The following is a 16775-nucleotide window of genomic DNA, read 5'->3' on the forward strand; positions in this document are numbered from 1 at the left end:
TGTGCTCTGTCGTATGGCTCTTAGAAATAGTTTTTGAAAGAGAATGCAGTTGTGTGTCAGGGATCAGGACAAGCCTTGTGAGGGGCTGCTTGTCTCTGTCCATGGTCCTACAACCTGCATTAGTTCTAGTTAGACGGCTAGGGGGTTGTATTGACTCAGGTACGTTAGTATCAAGCTCCCTACAACTTTGTCTGAATTTTGTACCCATCAGATCCTCTCAGCTTGCTGGAGTGGAGTCGATATCTACCAGTCAGTTAGTATGAAGTGGGTTTAAAAAAAGTTGGCTGTTAAACTGAATACATCCCCTTGCCCTGAAGCGTTTAAATAGAACATTTCCCATTTGTTCTGATATCACGAGTACAGTATCCTCCAGTCTTAATCCTAGGATGGGGGTGTTTTAAGCACTCTTAAAACAAATATGTGGCTAAAAGGGTTATATGGCTTTCAAGTATGCAAAGTCAGTTTAACAACTAACACAGTTTAACCCAATGCTCTCTACAGACCCCCAAAAAAGTAAACAAGGCGACTTTCTGCCCAAAAGGTCATCGTCTGCAATATTATATGTGGCAGGTTTATATTTATACATAATTTATGGGAAAGTATTTCATTGTTGGGAGAGGAGGAATCCTGCTGCCATTGCGTATAAGCGAGGAGATTGAAGACGAATCAGAGAGGAGAAGGGCCAATGACAAGACACGGACTTTAAGGGCTATTTTCTGCTTAATTTCACTCAGTGCACTGTATCAACCAACGTGCGTGCCTCATCAGTAGAGATTTTAAGTCTATCAAAAGTGTTAGTGTACGAAGTTATGGATTTGATTACTAAAAATTGAACACTAATTACAGGCGGGCTGTTCTTTTGTTTAAAAGTGTTCTGATCAGAGTCTGAACCGCAGACGTGTTTGGGCACCTGCTTCTGGCGCTTCATTTCATTCCCTGGAAAAGTTGAAAATGCCACATTTCTAGTTTCCAATATCTCATAAGTTTCGGGGTTTTCTTTAAAAACTCCTTTTAATTTAGGAGCAGCTATTTATTGATATGGTGAATAGTTATTTTAAAGGGGTTGCCAATATATTAAAGGACTCTGCTCAGAGATTTCAGTGGGTTTATTTTCTCCTTCCTCACGTACTGCTGATACAGTGTTGAGGAATGGTGTTAACTGCTAAAAAAACAACAACATTCTACATAATCTAGACTGAAGAAAAAGTAATCACTAAGTAAATCTAGTTTTGTCTAAGAATCCAACACAGTACGGATAAGTTTTATTTGTTCAATTTAGTCTCAGTTATGACCCACACTTCAAAACCCGTCCTGGCAAACTACTTCTTTTTTTCAAAATATGACTTACTCATATATATGCTAAACTTGATGTGTGTGCAATATTACATCACCCACATTCTAAAGAGCACCAACATTTAGGTGTTAAGAGTGGCATCGTTAGAGACATTTAAACAGTTATTTTTCAAAGGGTACGTGTTGCTATAATTAAGGAGCAATCACAGACCAAAGTAAAGTGAAAAATAGTGCAAGCCCAAGGGACTTTATGGAATACTAACTTAAACTGTTAGAAACATAATTTATGCATGCACTTCTACAAACTGGCTATAAATAGGCATCACTTAAATAGGACTGTTGTATGAGCCGCCTTGTTGGGAAGGTGTTTATCATAGTGATAATTCTTTGCAATTTTCCTCACCAGGTTTCTCTTCAGTTCAAAAAACAACTCTTTCGCCACTTGTTCATCAGAGGAGTTAATCCGTTTTTTCGGAGTTCCAACCTGTCTCAAAAAGTTGGTGATAGACTGTAAATTAAATTACAGATGATCTAAAATCTTCGTGTTCTAGAAAGATGTCAAATACATTTAAAATATAAATGGTTTTGCGAGATGTAAAATATCAGGCCCTATGTACTACTTAGTTATTGTCGCGTTGATAGGAGATGGCGATCATATGGACCAAACGGCAGATAAACAGGTTTCTCTTCCATCCCATTAATCATTTATAAACATTCAAGGACACTCTCAAGGAACACTAATTTATTTTACTGCTCTCTTCCAATCATTGTGTGTGTCTCCCCACCCCCTTGCCCCCCCGGCAGGATGCAAATACCAGATTGCACTAAATAAGCATCTAAAGGAGTTCCTTTCCGAAGGCATAAGTGCTTTGTTACTGTAAATGCTTTATACGCGTTGTATTGTGTATCAGGGGAAAAGAAGCAAATACGTTCTAGGAAGCATTTCGGATTTTAAACAGAAAGTTCAAGTGCCATAAAGGACCAGTATGAGCAATGAAAGGTCTAAGTATATCATGCAGGCTTGTTTCTCCCGTTCAACATAACGGTCTTAAAGACAAGCGGGTTCTCTTGGAAAGATAAGAGTGATATAATAAGAAAAGTCCCCCCACCCACCCCATAGATGTTTGTCACTGGAAATCTCAATTAATATCAATCGTCACTGTCAGAGGAGAAATTGCTGCAGTAATTGGTCAGTACTATAAACTTCTTTAAATGCAGAGTAGTGAAATATGTTTTGCCTGACCGTGAGAAGTATGTGGTCCATATCAACTCTTAATTTTTTAGATTTACCTGTAAATGAAAGGCTCTGAGCTTTGTACGGCGCCTTTCTGGATAGGACGGTCTAATTATTCTACCCTACTCTGTGGTGACATAATGGAAAGTACTATTTCCTAATAGTTGCTTTCCATTCTTGCCTTTGCAAGTGTTGTCTAACAACCCTCCCAGTCCCTGCAATGTATTAAAAAAGACTGAAACACTAAGACCAATCACGAAGCACGAGAAAGTAATGAAAACAGACCTAGGAGAAACAAGGCGGAGGTGCAGACAATTCTTTTTGTCTTTATGTTTAAAGAGAGAGCGACAGAGGCGATACAAGACATTTTAATGTTAAAGAATATGCGAAAGATGCGGCGGTCAATCCACAGTACCGAGTCTGTCTACAACAGCAAGATTTCTGACGGATAAAGATTGCACCCCGCGGAGAACTCTGATAGTTCAAGCAGAACCATCCCACGTTGCTCTCTGCTCCGGGTCTCCTATTTTCTCGCCTTGCCCCCGTGCTGAGTGTGGTACCTCTCGCTGCAACTCACCCTGAAACGGGACTCCATTGAATGTGCCGGATTGACACCGGCTGGCAGCCAATCGGGACTGGCTGTTGGGCCAGGGCGGCGCCAAAGGAACCCCATCGCACCAATCGCGGCGCACAGCCTTGCCAGCAGGTTCCGTTGTATCGGGTTTCGGCGTATACTTCCGCGCGTGGCGCCCGGGATAGGTGGGCGCCTGGCACAGCTGTAGACACACACACGCACACACTGGTGCGGAAGCAGAGGAGCGCTGGGTGATACGGTTGCTATAAATCTGTGTGATCCAGTCCACCTCCCTTTTAAGACGTCCTCCCCCTTTATTTCTGTTCTCACTTAGAGATGCAGCATTTTACTTCTGTAGCGAGCTACTAAAAAGAAACAAGGAGACAGAGAGAAAGAGACCGTCTTTGTAACGCGTCCTTTCATCCCTTCTTTTCTTTGTTCCTTCCTTTATTTCTCTCCCCTCCCCCTTTTTTTGTTGAGTTGTGTTGCAATAGGAGGCTAGCCTTGTCACATTCCTTGTTTTAAGTTTTCCTTTCCCTTTTAATTTTCCTGATTTTTTTTTAAGTGTTGGACTATTGGGAGGGAAAGCATTTTCATTTGATTTGCTTCTGTTTAAAACTGTCCACAGTTTAGATTTTGTGTGTTGTCTTGCGAACTATCCATCTGCTTCTTACTCCTTTGTATTGGGAGAACTTCAACGTTACTTTTTTTTTTTAAGCTGAAGAGAGAAAGGTAAGTTGTGTTTTGATTCTTTTAATGTTTCTATAGCTAATACAATGTCTAAATCAAATACCAGAAAGCGTAGGATGCATGCAGTAAAGAATTAAATCTATTACATATCCTTATGTTTCCTTTAAAGCAATTCATGTACATTACAGTATGTTAACAGCACAAATACCTGAAGTATTGGCAATATTAAGACCACCAGGAGAAAATATACATTATTTTGCATTCAAGCAGATGTACATATTCAATGTCTAGGCTATAAACTAGCTAGATCATGGTTTAAAGTTCTTATAATAGGAATACCTTTCTAACTCTGAATGCATCACTCGCGTAAAACATCTGAAGGGACCCACATCATGCAGATGAATGAATGCGTATCGCTTTGAAAAGATAAACCTACGTTTGCAGATTAGGCGGGATAAGACCCCAAGTCTAATTGCATTAGCCCAACAGCATTTTGTCAGTTCTGAAGGGATGCGAGACGGCATGTAGGCTACCGCATACAATGAGTTGTAGTGGTCTGGACCAAGTACATGCAGCCCGTGTGATTAGCTGGGGTAAATAGCTGTCAAAACTGATGACTGGGTAGAAGGTATGCAAGGTCCAAGTTGGGTGAATGGATTGCTGTAATATAGGGGGAGAAATTATTTTTCAAACCTTCGAGTGAAAATTAAAAGCCTATATGGGGAGGATTCAGTCTACATGCGGGATACAAGAGTCCCTTTGTTCTGGGAAAGCTAAAAATGCTTCGTATTGAGGCAGTGGAAAGGCGTGAGCTGGCAAGGACGGAGAGAGGTATACTCCAATCACTGTCCGTGGTCCTACAGTAGGACAGCATTCATCGCTGAAAAAGCGGTTCCCCGTAAGTACCCTGTAGCCATCCCGGCACTCTGAGCCCCCGTTTCCCTCTCGTAGCTATTGTCAGGCTGCCACCAGAGAAAAATGGTTGAGCATGGGAGGCGTTTCTGGTCCAGATGTAACTGGCTGGTCGAGCTTGTTTCAATTTTAACTTCAATATTGCCCCTGTTTAAGATAAAGCAGCCTCCCGATTATTGCGTAGGGGAAAGATAACCGCGGGGAAGTCTGGCTTGCATGGGAGAAGTTTACATTTAGTGGCAGAAGCAAAATGAGGTGGTGATAGCAGGGGGTGGGTGTGGGGGGTTAGTAGGGTGCCCCGGGTCTAAAAATAACGTATCTTCAGCCTCCTTCCTGTCCTGTATTAAACGATGTGATTAGGTGGCATTTTAGAGCTGCTGAAGGATTGCACTGCAGCGTGGTAAAGGACAGGACCAAGCATTGCCATTGTTGTTTAATTTATGCCCATCACGTTTCTACGTACCCACCTATTGCACATCTGAAAAGAATCACTACGAGAGCTATACAACTGTGGCAAATTGGGAGCTGGGCACGTTCCTTCATTCGGCATCCCAGTATTGGTAGTGAAATTGGTGTTGAGGTGGTATATTAACTAATAATTACATGTTACAGAGCTAGCTTTATTGGTGGGAGGGCGAAAGGAATATTAAACAATTTAGTACTTGTACTTAAGCTTTGAGGATGTGACTATCCCCTTCCAGTTAAAACCATTCACTGAAGCCTATTTTCTGCCTAGCTAAACATATTCCCTCGAAGAAAGAGCATCCAGATTGCTAGAGGTTTGAGGGAAAGAAGATGTAGACTAGTATTAAGTAGATCTATGAGACAAGACTGTTACTGAGAGGTGGAGGTTGTGTGTCCTTGCTGGATGTATAGCTTACAAATATCGCAGTTTAAAAGACTTCTGCGAGGGTGGAGGGGTATATGTGCCTGAAGTTGAAAAGTGCATCTTACAGACCAACACTGAGCTCCTTGGGCTTAGTCTATACTATCCAGTCATTTTAACACCTCCTCCCCAGGCCATTTCTGTAGAAAGTACCATTAACTGCATGCTAGAAGCTAAGCCCATCCATAGAGTGCATTTTATCTCCATCCAGGGAATGAATTGAACTACTAAACCAGGAATCTGAATTTTAGCAGGACCAATCTGGAGACTATTTGCATACTATTTCAGTCCAAAGGAGCGAACTCCAGTTAAAGTGCTATTTTAGAGATGGAGGTAGCCATAGTGGCAGTGTAGGCCCCTCTGACTTCTGAGCTGCAAGTGCTTCAGGTCTTTTGACTATTTGACTAACATACTGTATATAAAGTATAGGGGGGAGGGGGAAAGCAGCGTGACATTCCTCTCTCCCTCCCCTCCAAATCTATATTAAATTGCTCCTGCTAGGATGGTAGGGGGGCAAAAATAACCAGAGCCCCGGCATAAAACCTTTCCCCCTAAAAGAGAAAAAGCACATTTCAGTCCTCTATGAATCAAGAAACAGCTAACCTAGAGATCTTGCTTTTAAACCCCCACTTTTCTTCTACCTCTAGACTGCAGAAGCCTCTGAACTGCATTGCTTAGACGGAGTCTGTTTCCCCCCTAGTCCTACACGTGGGCAGGTGATCTGTTGTGGCTAATGAGGCACTCAGGTGTTTAATGACAATGAACTCAGCAGAGGGCACATGCAATAATATACCGCCTAGTTGTTTGCTAGAAGTGCGCTTGGGTTCTAATGACTAAAGGAGGACTCAGACTGCAGAGTTTGTACAGAGGCACAATGTGGGCCTGCTCTATGCAATACAGTATTACTATTAATGGGCGGGAATGGAAGAGTGACTCCTTACTAAATACCTACCCCATGATTATCAGACTGCTGGGGCTGCACACTACACTACAGCTCTTCTTCTGGCCCTGGCCTGGGGACCCCAGTGAGAACAGGCTACCAAGCAGCTCTCCAAGCCCGCTGCACACTACAAATAGTTTACTGGATCTCTAGGTGTATGAAAGCTCCCCAGAACAAACACTGTCGGCAAAGTTTCCTTCTATTTAAAGTGGTCTCTGAAATAAAGGTCGGAGGGGGACGGGCTGGGAAGAGAAGAATTTCATACCCTGGGGTGGAGAGTAGGGAAAGGAAACAGCTCGGCAATTCCATGCAGCTAGGGGACGTTTGCAAGACACGGGGGCTCTAGAGGCTTTTCCAGTGTAGCTTGCAATCATCCTGTTGTTATGGGCGGTGCTAATTCCTCTAGGCCCGGGAGTGAGAGTGGGGGAGGGAGTGCTACCCCCGCCCATATATGCGGGGCCGGGGCGGAGCCCTTGCCCGTCGGGAACGTTGACGCCTCGCCTTGTTGCAGGCTCCCGGCGCCCTCACTGGCCGCTCCCAGGTGTCACTCAAGCAGCCCAAGGTGGGGTTCCTTTTATTTTCCCGCCAGCGCCCGGGCCGCTCGTCCCTGCTGCAGCTGGATCGGGACCCTTGCTGGCGTGGGCGCTGCAAACGCAGGGCCGGAGTAAGTTAAAAAATAAAGCGGGGCTGTGCGGGATATGAGAACAACATTTTTTCCGGATGGGAACCGCTGCTGGTGCTGCCTCTGAGATGAAGCTCTAGGTTTCCCTTTGGGGGGCATGCGGGGCTTTTTTTTTAAGGACTCTCCGAGTTGTTCATAGTTTGCAAGACCAAGCTCGCCCTGCGTGCACTGGAAACCAGCTACTCGGGGCCATTTGCTGGTGGGGAGCTGTAGCTAACAAAGCGTTTGTGGTCTCGTCTCTGACTGCAGCGTGTCCGGGAGTCCGGGGGCTGTAGCGTCCAGCTAGTTCTCTCGCTGCTGCCGCTGCCTTTTGTTTGCGGCTTTTCCTGGGGTGATGCACCGCTTAGGAGCCGCTAAGCACTCGCCCGTGTCGTTACACCCGCAGCTAAGTGCGGCGGGGTGCGCGCCCCTCCCCGGGGCTTGTGCCTGCGGCGGGAGCGCTCGCAAAGCGCCGCCGGACCTCGCCCCCCACTTGCGGGGCAAGAGCCTCGCTTAGCCGCGGCGGCAGGGCAGCGGCGGGGCGCTGCGGAAGGCTCCCGGCGGAAGTCACGCCTCGCGCTTGCCGTGCGGGATCGCACGCGATGGAAAGGCGGGGAGCGGCGGGCGGGCTCTGGGCGTGGTAGGGAGCGGGGCCTCTGAGTGCAGCCGCGCCGCGTGCCAGGATCCCCGGGCAAGCCAGGGGGCAGGGCGGGGCCGCGTGTACTGCAGAGAGGGCGCACGTGGTGTAGAGGGGCCGGCTAAGGTACAGAACAGCTGCCTTCCAATCCGTCCTCAAGCCTTCCGCTTGCCGCCCAATCTCCCCAGAGCCCTGGCCACTAAAGCGTCCCACCCTGCGCCTCGTCTGCCAATTTCTGGGCACTTCCACATCCCCTGAAAAGAGAGGGATTCTTCCTCTTGCAAGGACTTCTCTTTCCCACAGCGCGAGATGCCATCTTCTCTGATCTTGAGTTCCCTTTTCTTGCTGTGGCTCATTCACCCCTCTGCAATGCAAGCTGCCATTTTTCCTAACAAGCTTTTTGGCAAGTCCATGTCGTCACTTTCCCTAAGCGGGGGAGGGGGGGCAGGGGCTGCAAACTGAAGATATCGTTGTGATTGCTGAGTTTGGGCAGGCATGATATAGACAAGCAAACACAAAAAGGGGCAGGAGAGAGTGCATATCAACAGCAGCCTACAGTAAATAGATGGATTTGGGATCCACCTAGAGTCATTCCTTGGTGTGACCCATGTGCTCACTGCAAGGGTGAACCTGCAGAAAAAGTGTGAAGTTCCCGTTTGCTAAATTTTTTGCACAATTTAACTTAAATGCGAAGCTGTCAGTTGCATAATTAAGTGTAATGTTTGAGTGGATGGTGAAAGGCTATTGATACAGAGGACTTTTGGCTCCCTTTTCTACACTAGAGAAATGTAGCTATAACTTGATGTGCAAGAGTTCTAGATTAACCTATTAAAAAAACAACTTCCTTTTAAAATAGGACTGAGTTGGTGGAGGGCAGGGACAGGATTGGAGACTGTTCAGGATTCTTATTGAACCAAGAAGAAAGTTCAGATAAGCATATGCAAGCATAGGAAGTGGAGAAAGATGGCTGGAGAAGGACTTAAATGTGTTGGAGGCTTCAAATGGGGAAGAGGTGTCAATATTTGACTCCCAGAACTCTGTGAGGAGGGACCTGTGTAAAAACTTCAGTGCATCCTTCTTTTTGCTAATATTTAGTATTCCAGGTCTTGGCCAAATTATTTGGTTATTGTTCCTACACTCTGTAATACAGTACTTACTGTTTGTATCAAAAGAATCAGCACAATCTTTTAGTGAGGAGGTGCTTTTTGTCTCTGAATAGCTTTTTGTCTCTCTCCTTTCCTTTGACTACTTGGTTAGCTCTGTCTTCTCTCCTCTTCCTTGATTGTTTCCTGTGATCTCTCAGGAATCTCCTATCCCTTCTTCCTTATTTTACTCCTCCGTCAATGCATCTGTTGTAGCTCAGATAAACTCAGCATCAGCACCTGCTACCATGACAGGAAGCATTGTTTGGACTTTTCTTTATAGTAAACTCCTCTATCTGGATTACTCTTACACCCCCCTGCCCCTTCTTAATATGGCCTTTCATTCTTACACACCTATCCATCCATTCTCCCTATACTCTGCACCTCTTTTTACCTCACCCCCCACCCCCAATCCCAGGTCTGACCTCGCTCTTTCTGGATTTCTTTCAGTCCTAGCAGATGCATTGTTATCTCCTCCCTGGGTCAGCTTATACAGATCAAGAAATCATTACTTGCACCATGGGGCAGCATTTATTTTTGTGCACAGTTTGCATTGCCTTTAGCTTGAAGAACCCAACCCTGGAATAACTTGCGGATCTTGAATGGTCCGCATGCTTCAGAAATGCTGCGTGAGCATTTAAAATATGCTCATCCTTTCAATCTAAAGTGAATGTGAACTGTGCAGAAGTACAGATGCTGGCCCTGGGTGGGGAAAGGAACATGTGGAAAGTGGGGGCACTGGTTTCCTTAGCTTATCACAGCGCTCCACCCTGTGGAAGAAAGTGCCTTAGCCCTGCTGTTCCTGACCACTGGCACCACTACACCTTGGTGTGTCCAAATAGACAGTATCTAATGGTTGTGATGTGTAACCAGGCAAGGTGATAACTGCATCCCAACAAAAGCCAATTATATTTATCTTAATTAAACAGGAAATAAGCAGATTTTCGTCTTCTGTTGCCTATTAATTGATTAAAACTGTGGAGGCACAACTTCACTAGCACATCTTGAAACTTTGGCTCATTACCCTTCAGCCACTCCCACACCTCTACCTTAGAGAAATGAATCACAGCAAGGAAAGGAAGTTGATGGCTTGGCACTAAGCAAAAACTGAAAATGGAATATTTGTGAAGAAAACTTTGTTCAGTGTTTTGAATCTCTAAATGCAAGCATCTAATACTGAGACTTAAACATAGGAATGGCCATATTGGGTCAGACCAGGGATTCCGTTAGTTCAGTGTCCTTTCTGACAGTGCCCAATACCAAGTACACCTCTACCCCACTATAACACAACCCAATATAATGCAAATTCGGATATAACGCGGCAAAGCAGTGCTCCGGAGGGGAGGGGGGGCTGGGCTGTGCGCTCTGGCAGACCAAAGCAAGTTCGATTATATAACCTATAACGCAGTAAGATTTTTTTTTTTTTTTTTTTGGCTTCCGAGGACAGCATTCTATTGGGGGTAGAGCTGTACTTCAGAAGAAGATGCAAAAACCACTATGGATAGCAATGGAATAAATTGCTTAGAGGGAATTTTTCACTAACCCCTGTGATTTTAGTGTGTGGTTTACATCCTGAAACACAAAGGTCTTTGTCTCTCCTTAAAATTTATCCTGTTTCATGTAGCTTGATTTCTCATTATTCATATAAATGTCTAATCCTCTTTTGAATACTACTAAGCTGTCTTCAAGAATACCTTGTGGCAGTGAGTTCCAGATATTACTTTTACACAGTGCATAACTCTTTCCTCTACTCCACTTTTAGATTTGTTCCTTTAATTTCATGGATGTGATCTCATTCTGGTGTTACCCTTCCATTTTGGCTTACATGGTATAATTGATGATAGGAGGATAAAAGGCCTAGTAATATCAAGACTTTCCCCAGCTTAGAGTATCTCTCCTCAGTCCTAGCATTCTGGCTCACTTTTATGTAGTATGACTGGCATTTGTAATTTGGTAGTGAAATATTCTAATGTGGTGTTGGCAACAGCAGAGATGCAATTACATTTTTTTTAAGCACAATTAAATGAAATTGTTTGCTTAATGTTTCAAGATTGTGACTATCAAACACCTTAAGACTAGAATGCAACACTTTTAAAGTCAGAACTTGGACAAGAAATATTTCATTTGACCACAGAAGTTTCCTTATACAGTTCAGTAACTGGTTATGAATTTAATCTGTTCAATGACTGATTTTATGACTAGATAAGAATAACTTTTTGATGTATTCAGTGACTAACGTACTACAGCTGTGTCTCATGTGACTTTTCTCTTCCTTCGTGTTGGGCTGGCAAAAATGGGAGGATGCAAAGAAAACCATTAGTGATCAACTCTGACAATCTAAAAATTGGGAGTAAAGGGGGTGACAGTGGCATTGTGTTGAGAAATTGAACTACAGCTTCAATTTGGTGTTTTATGTCCTTCGTTGCAAATCAAAGAGATCAGAGTACATAGACAACATTTAACTCTTTTCCTAGACCTTTTGCAGATTGTGTTTGGGATGACTTGCTTCAAGCAGACCCCAAACCTTTTCTGCAGCTTGTTTTCTCATACAGTGAAAGAAGAGACCTACTGCTGATTTAGTATGCAATTGTAAAGGGATGTGAGGTTTATCTGACATACACAACATAGGTGACTCAGTTTAACTGTCTTTTTGGCTGTACATAGCGTTGGCAGTAATGGAAGTTAGATTAATTGCAAATAACCTTGAAACTGTAAGGGAACTCATTCTAACATTAAAATTTGACATACTGAGGCTTTATTTTCCTTTTCAAAAGCCTTTTATAGCCATACTTGAACTGACATTTCCCTTCACAGTGATAGTCTTCTTAGTTCCAGTGTGTTCTGTTCCAGCAAAATGGTTGATCCTTTTTTGTGCACAGTAAAGACTTTAATTGCTTTAGTCTTCAGAGTAACTGATAAGTCTTGAACATGCTAGTTAGCATTTGCATAAATCTTTCCACTTTACTGGCCTAATCATGTTAGTTTATTGTTAATGCTGTTTTATTCTGTTACGCAGACTGAAAGCAAGTCCCTCTCGCACTGTGATCTCTTGGCATTTAATTCACCACCATTTTTTTATTGTATAAAATGGTGTCATGTGTAAGGGATGTCCTATTTAATGACTGCCTTTAAGTCAGCTAATTTTCCACCAAAGTAGGAAAAGACTTAAGTTTGTCATACATATGTGGCAAGCTTATATTTCTTGCGTGTGAATTTGCTTACCTTGTGGGTGATTACTTACAAAAAAAAAAAAATTGAGGCATTTAAAATATTTCCTATCATAATCTTGTTCCTGGCTCAGTAAGGACTTGTCTAGACTAGGGTGAAAAAGTCCCTCCCCCTCCACTGAGTTAGCTTAATTGGTATTTTAATAGATTTAAGGTAGATCAGTTGGGGAAGGTGAAAGAACCGCTCTTTTTAGTCTAGCAGAATCCAAAGACTGTGCTCTTCCACCTACCCCTTCTTTTCTGTGCTTCTTTCCCCAAATCCGCATAGCTGCTCTAGATACTTTCAGAGGTAGAGTTGAAGGGAAAAAATTACTTACCTACTTGTAAAAGTAAGTTTCTTATCGATCTCTGTCGTGCTAAAAGGTTGCTTATGACAAAATCTTACTGTCATTCAGACTAATGGCTTTTGATCTCTTCTTGCCACTGTTCACCACCATTTATCTCTGCAAAACAATTGGTGAATGAATTTGATTTGCATCTAAAGATGCATCCCATCATCAGGAACGTTTGATTTTTGTTCTAATGTGCTCATTAGCAGAGGTTAAAATCTTGAGTGCCGAGCACAGCTATCTTTGAGAAACAGTTGTCTTAAAACATGAAGCTTTCTTTTCCTGATAGCTCAAATTTATTTGAGCAAATTGCAATATCATCCGAATTGACTACCAAACAATGTTTGGGTTTTTTGACACCCTTATCCCCAATTCCTAAGCAGGAAATCAAACTCCCTTTTTTCTGATCTGTTATCTGTATGCATCTAGACAATTTAATGGATTAGTGCTGAATTTACACCACTGTACCTGAGAAGAATTGGCTTTCGGTGTTAGACAATTGTACTGGAGTATAGCCTTGCAACAGAATTTGAAATAAGTTTGTTTGGTTTTGCAGTTTTCATTTAAAATGTAGCAAAATGTTGTGCAAAAGTGGGTTTTGATTGTCAGCGGAGAGGCTCAGGAAAACTGCCAGTATTGAAGAACAAGCTGCACAAGTAGCCCAGTAGGCATTGTTGTCAATTTGCAGGGAATCCTGGTGTCTAATGTGTTGCCACTGCAGCTAGGTTTTACAGTATAACCTTGGCAGAGGCTGTATCTAGAAAACAGCTGCCTGCTCTGTACTTTACCAGTTCCACGTGAAAACACTTGCTATCTTGCCTTGCCTTATCCAGCCCACTCTTTCAAAGAAAATGAGGGTCCTGATCAGAGGCTCAATTTTTAAATGTTCTATAGAGACTGGTTATGCTTCATACCACGTTCTCTTATGAAAAGCAACTCTAAATTGCTTGTAGTAGAAATGCCAAAAACAGCTCTTACCTTTAGGTTTGTAAAAACATTTTCTATTAGTAGTTCCATGCAGAATAACACGTGTAATCAGACATACAGGACAGGATGAGCATCTTTAGTGTCTGGAGTTCTAGCAGCATGAGTAAAAGATACAGGGGGTGGCAAATGTTACAGTATCTAGGTCTTAAGTGTGTGCGTTTGAGATGGGACATTTCAAATGAATCCTGATAGATTCTATGTTCCATATATGCCACTTCTCTTGGAACTATTTTAGGAATTTTTACTTAAATTTTACTGGTATTATATTTTTGGATCTTGTCCGTAACTGTAGTTGCCATGAATTGAATTGTGTGGGGTTCTGAGGAAGCCATAAACTTCCTTAACTCTCCTCCCTCCTCCTTCTGAAATAATAGGTCTGCTGCCTGCACCTGCTCCGAATGCGTGTTTCCAGTGGTGCAGCCGTGCCAGTGCTGGATCAAAGATGGGAGAGTAGTCTTAGTCGAAGGTTCCACTGGTTCAGTTATCATGTGGCATACTAGTAGCTTTCCAATGTTGTATAGTCTTTCAGGAAACACTGTAGACAGACTTGAATATGTAATGTTTGTGTTTAATGATCTTAATAATCAATACAACATTTCATCACCTGTATAATTCAGGCAGAAACACCATCAAAATAACCATAAACCCAATGCTTTCCTTTGGAAGTAATCGCTAAAACAGAATGGAGATTTAATTTTCTCTCGTTGGGTTCAGTGTTGCTGGTGTCTGAAGAGATGAGATGTAACTTGCTCTAGCAATGCTACTGCTGCTACCCAGCAGAAGGCTTATAAATGTCCAGTGTCTGTAGAGGCAGTGCTAGTCAATTTGGGGTGTTGCCCCCCTTCCCACAACACATAATAAGTGAATGGAGGTGGGAGGGGGTTCCCTGGAGCTGCTCAGGGCCTTAAGCAATTGCTTAGTCTGTTTCTGCCTAGTGCCAGTTCTAGGTGTCTACAAGCTGAGTGAGGGCTCTTCTAAGAACTTCAGTCTTTTCAGGGTTAAAAAGTGCACCTGACTCTTCTAGCTTTTATATTGCTTGGCTGAAAAGAAAAGGCAATAAACACCATTAGGACCTTCTCTGGAGTGGGGGAGGGAAGTATCTTGACCAACCAACACAACTTTAAATCTGTGCTAGCTTATAGGATAAACGATTTTGATCTCTTTAATCAGCATTTAATTAAAACAGTCAGCCAAAATTTTTTTTTAAACTTCTTCTGAGTCCTGGGTCATAATGTGTATCTGATGGTGTAAATAACACAAAATGCCTGCGTGTCTTGCTTTTCTGTAAAAACATCTGTATTTTGGAAACCAATACAGTTGCTATAGCCATCCAAATGGCTACCCTGAGCTTCTGAGTTAACAGCACTGATCTGGACTGACCAAAAACATGGAAGTGAGAACTGCAGTTAACTGTGTGTGTGTGTGTGTGTGTGTGTGTGTGTGTGTGTGTGTGTCTCCCCCTTCCCACCCCTTTTTTTCCCCTTTAACATCATGTTAAATAGACTTTTATTACCTCTATATATTACATAATTACTGAATAGCCAATACTTAATCTGAAATGTGTGTAGGACAGTATCCTGAATATTTAATACACAAAATCAAAAATTAGGATAATTTAAAACTGAATGCTTGAAAAGCATTTTAAGCAGAATTAGGAAAGGCTGTTGAGGTCATCCTGGCCTATTTACATCTTAGTACTTCAGGCACTAATTGCCACGATGTTAGCTGCTTTCCTTTAGAATGATTCAGTGTAGATTTTTTGTTTGTTGTTTTAGTCCAAACAGTTTTCCTTGACTAACCAAGTTTGCACAGTGGGTGTGTGTGGAATGAAATGGCTTTTGACTGTCTGCTGGAATATTTAACTTTGATGGGGAGAGAGATAGTTAGTAGGGTTGGCTTAATAGTGCTGCAAATATTAGATGAAGCTTCATCTTCCCTTTTTTTAAGTGGGTAATTTCGGTTGTTAAATACAATACACAATACTTACTGCAAGGATTTTTGGGGGGAGAGGAAAAGGGGAACACTGTGCCTTGTTGCTTTGGCTAGCGATGTGTCCAATAAATTGTTCAAGTCTTGCAAATCGCATCCTCTGCCTCCTGTGAATAGTCTCTGCTGGTTATCTTTTTTTTTTTTTTTAAATATATGAGAGAAACTCAACAGTGGAATTGTGTTCAGTGCCCCAAAAACTATAGTCAAGAGCAGTGAGCCATGTCTAAAGTGTTTTTTCCATAGTGTACTTAAGGTTAGCAGCTGACCTTAGAACCTGCATCTCTCAATTTCTTTGTTGCTCATCTCTGAGAAGTATCATGTGAAAGCAGAACTCTTAAGTGATCATCAATCTCCATATCTCGTTTAGGGGCCAGATTGGGGTGGAATGGGGGGAACGTGGTGGTATTCTTCCAGCCTACGCAAAACAAGCTCAACTTATGGCTTCTAGAATGAAGTGCTACTCACAGTAGGTTGTGCATATGCTTAAAATATGACTCGGAAAGGCACGAACGTGTCCCATGGTTTGGCTAGTTTCCTAGGCTTGCCACCTCCTTGATTTGTGGGGTGAAGCAATTGTATCTTATACACTGCTCACCGGTGGCATCAAAATGACATCAGTCAGTAAATTGTGCGGGTCTAGGACCCTCTTTCTTTGTTGCATAAGGAAATAAATTGCTGACATTTAAAATTGTGATCACTAGTTAATTTCCCACTGAGACGAATGGGACAGTTCACAACTCTCCGCTATGGTTCTGGGCTTTCTGCTGACTCCTCTCTGCATCCATTGCATTTGGCTCACATTTGAGTCTGTCTTCACAACAATAACAGCTAGAGATGTCGTTGGGGGTGGGTGGGTGTTTTTTGTGTGTGTGTTTAAATGTATGCTGAAATTCTGAAGAACAGAGACGCCCTGGTAGCAGTTTCTGAGCCCTGCCCTTAGCTGTTCTAGGTTTTGTTTTTAACCTAATACTATAGAGGAATAGGAGGAAATGTGGGTGTTTCCAAGTTCAAAATTTAGGTGGTGCATTGTGGTGGTACTTGTTGTTTAAGAGCATTTGTGAAAATGTCCCCTTGTACTTTACTTTGGCTATTGGACTGTTTACTGACTTGCAGGCATTCTCCTTGAAGTGCTGCTGCGGGCCATGTTCAATTGTGTGCTACTATTTGGGGTACTGGAGCTGGTATCGCTGATTACACCTTCACTTTTTAAGAACGTACTGAATGTTAAAGAGCTTAGACTTGCATCCAACCAATTCCACAAGCCATTCAGACTG

The 16775-nt window shown here is 42.8% G+C and overlaps 1 protein-coding gene across 10 annotated transcripts in view; it reads left to right on the forward strand.

Annotated features, from left to right (window-relative positions):
• The first annotated feature begins 3324 nt into the window (after nucleotides 1-3324).
• Nucleotides 3325-16775, forward strand: part of ELAVL2 (ELAV like RNA binding protein 2) — a 143301-nt gene continuing 129850 nt past the window's right edge. For 9 of the 10 annotated variants that reach the window (XM_054033242.1, XM_054033245.1, XM_054033249.1 and 6 more), the window contains exon 1: nucleotides 3325-3833. The gene's annotated coding sequence lies outside the window, so the exon portion shown is untranslated. Of the gene's footprint in view, nucleotides 3834-7157; nucleotides 7194-16775 lie in introns of those variants that run through there. The other variant, XM_054033244.1, reaches the window with a different exon arrangement.

The sequence above is a fragment of the Malaclemys terrapin genome, chromosome 6 (genome assembly GCF_027887155.1).
Source record: "Malaclemys terrapin pileata isolate rMalTer1 chromosome 6, rMalTer1.hap1, whole genome shotgun sequence".
Classification (NCBI taxonomy): Eukaryota; Metazoa; Chordata; order Testudines; family Emydidae; genus Malaclemys; species Malaclemys terrapin.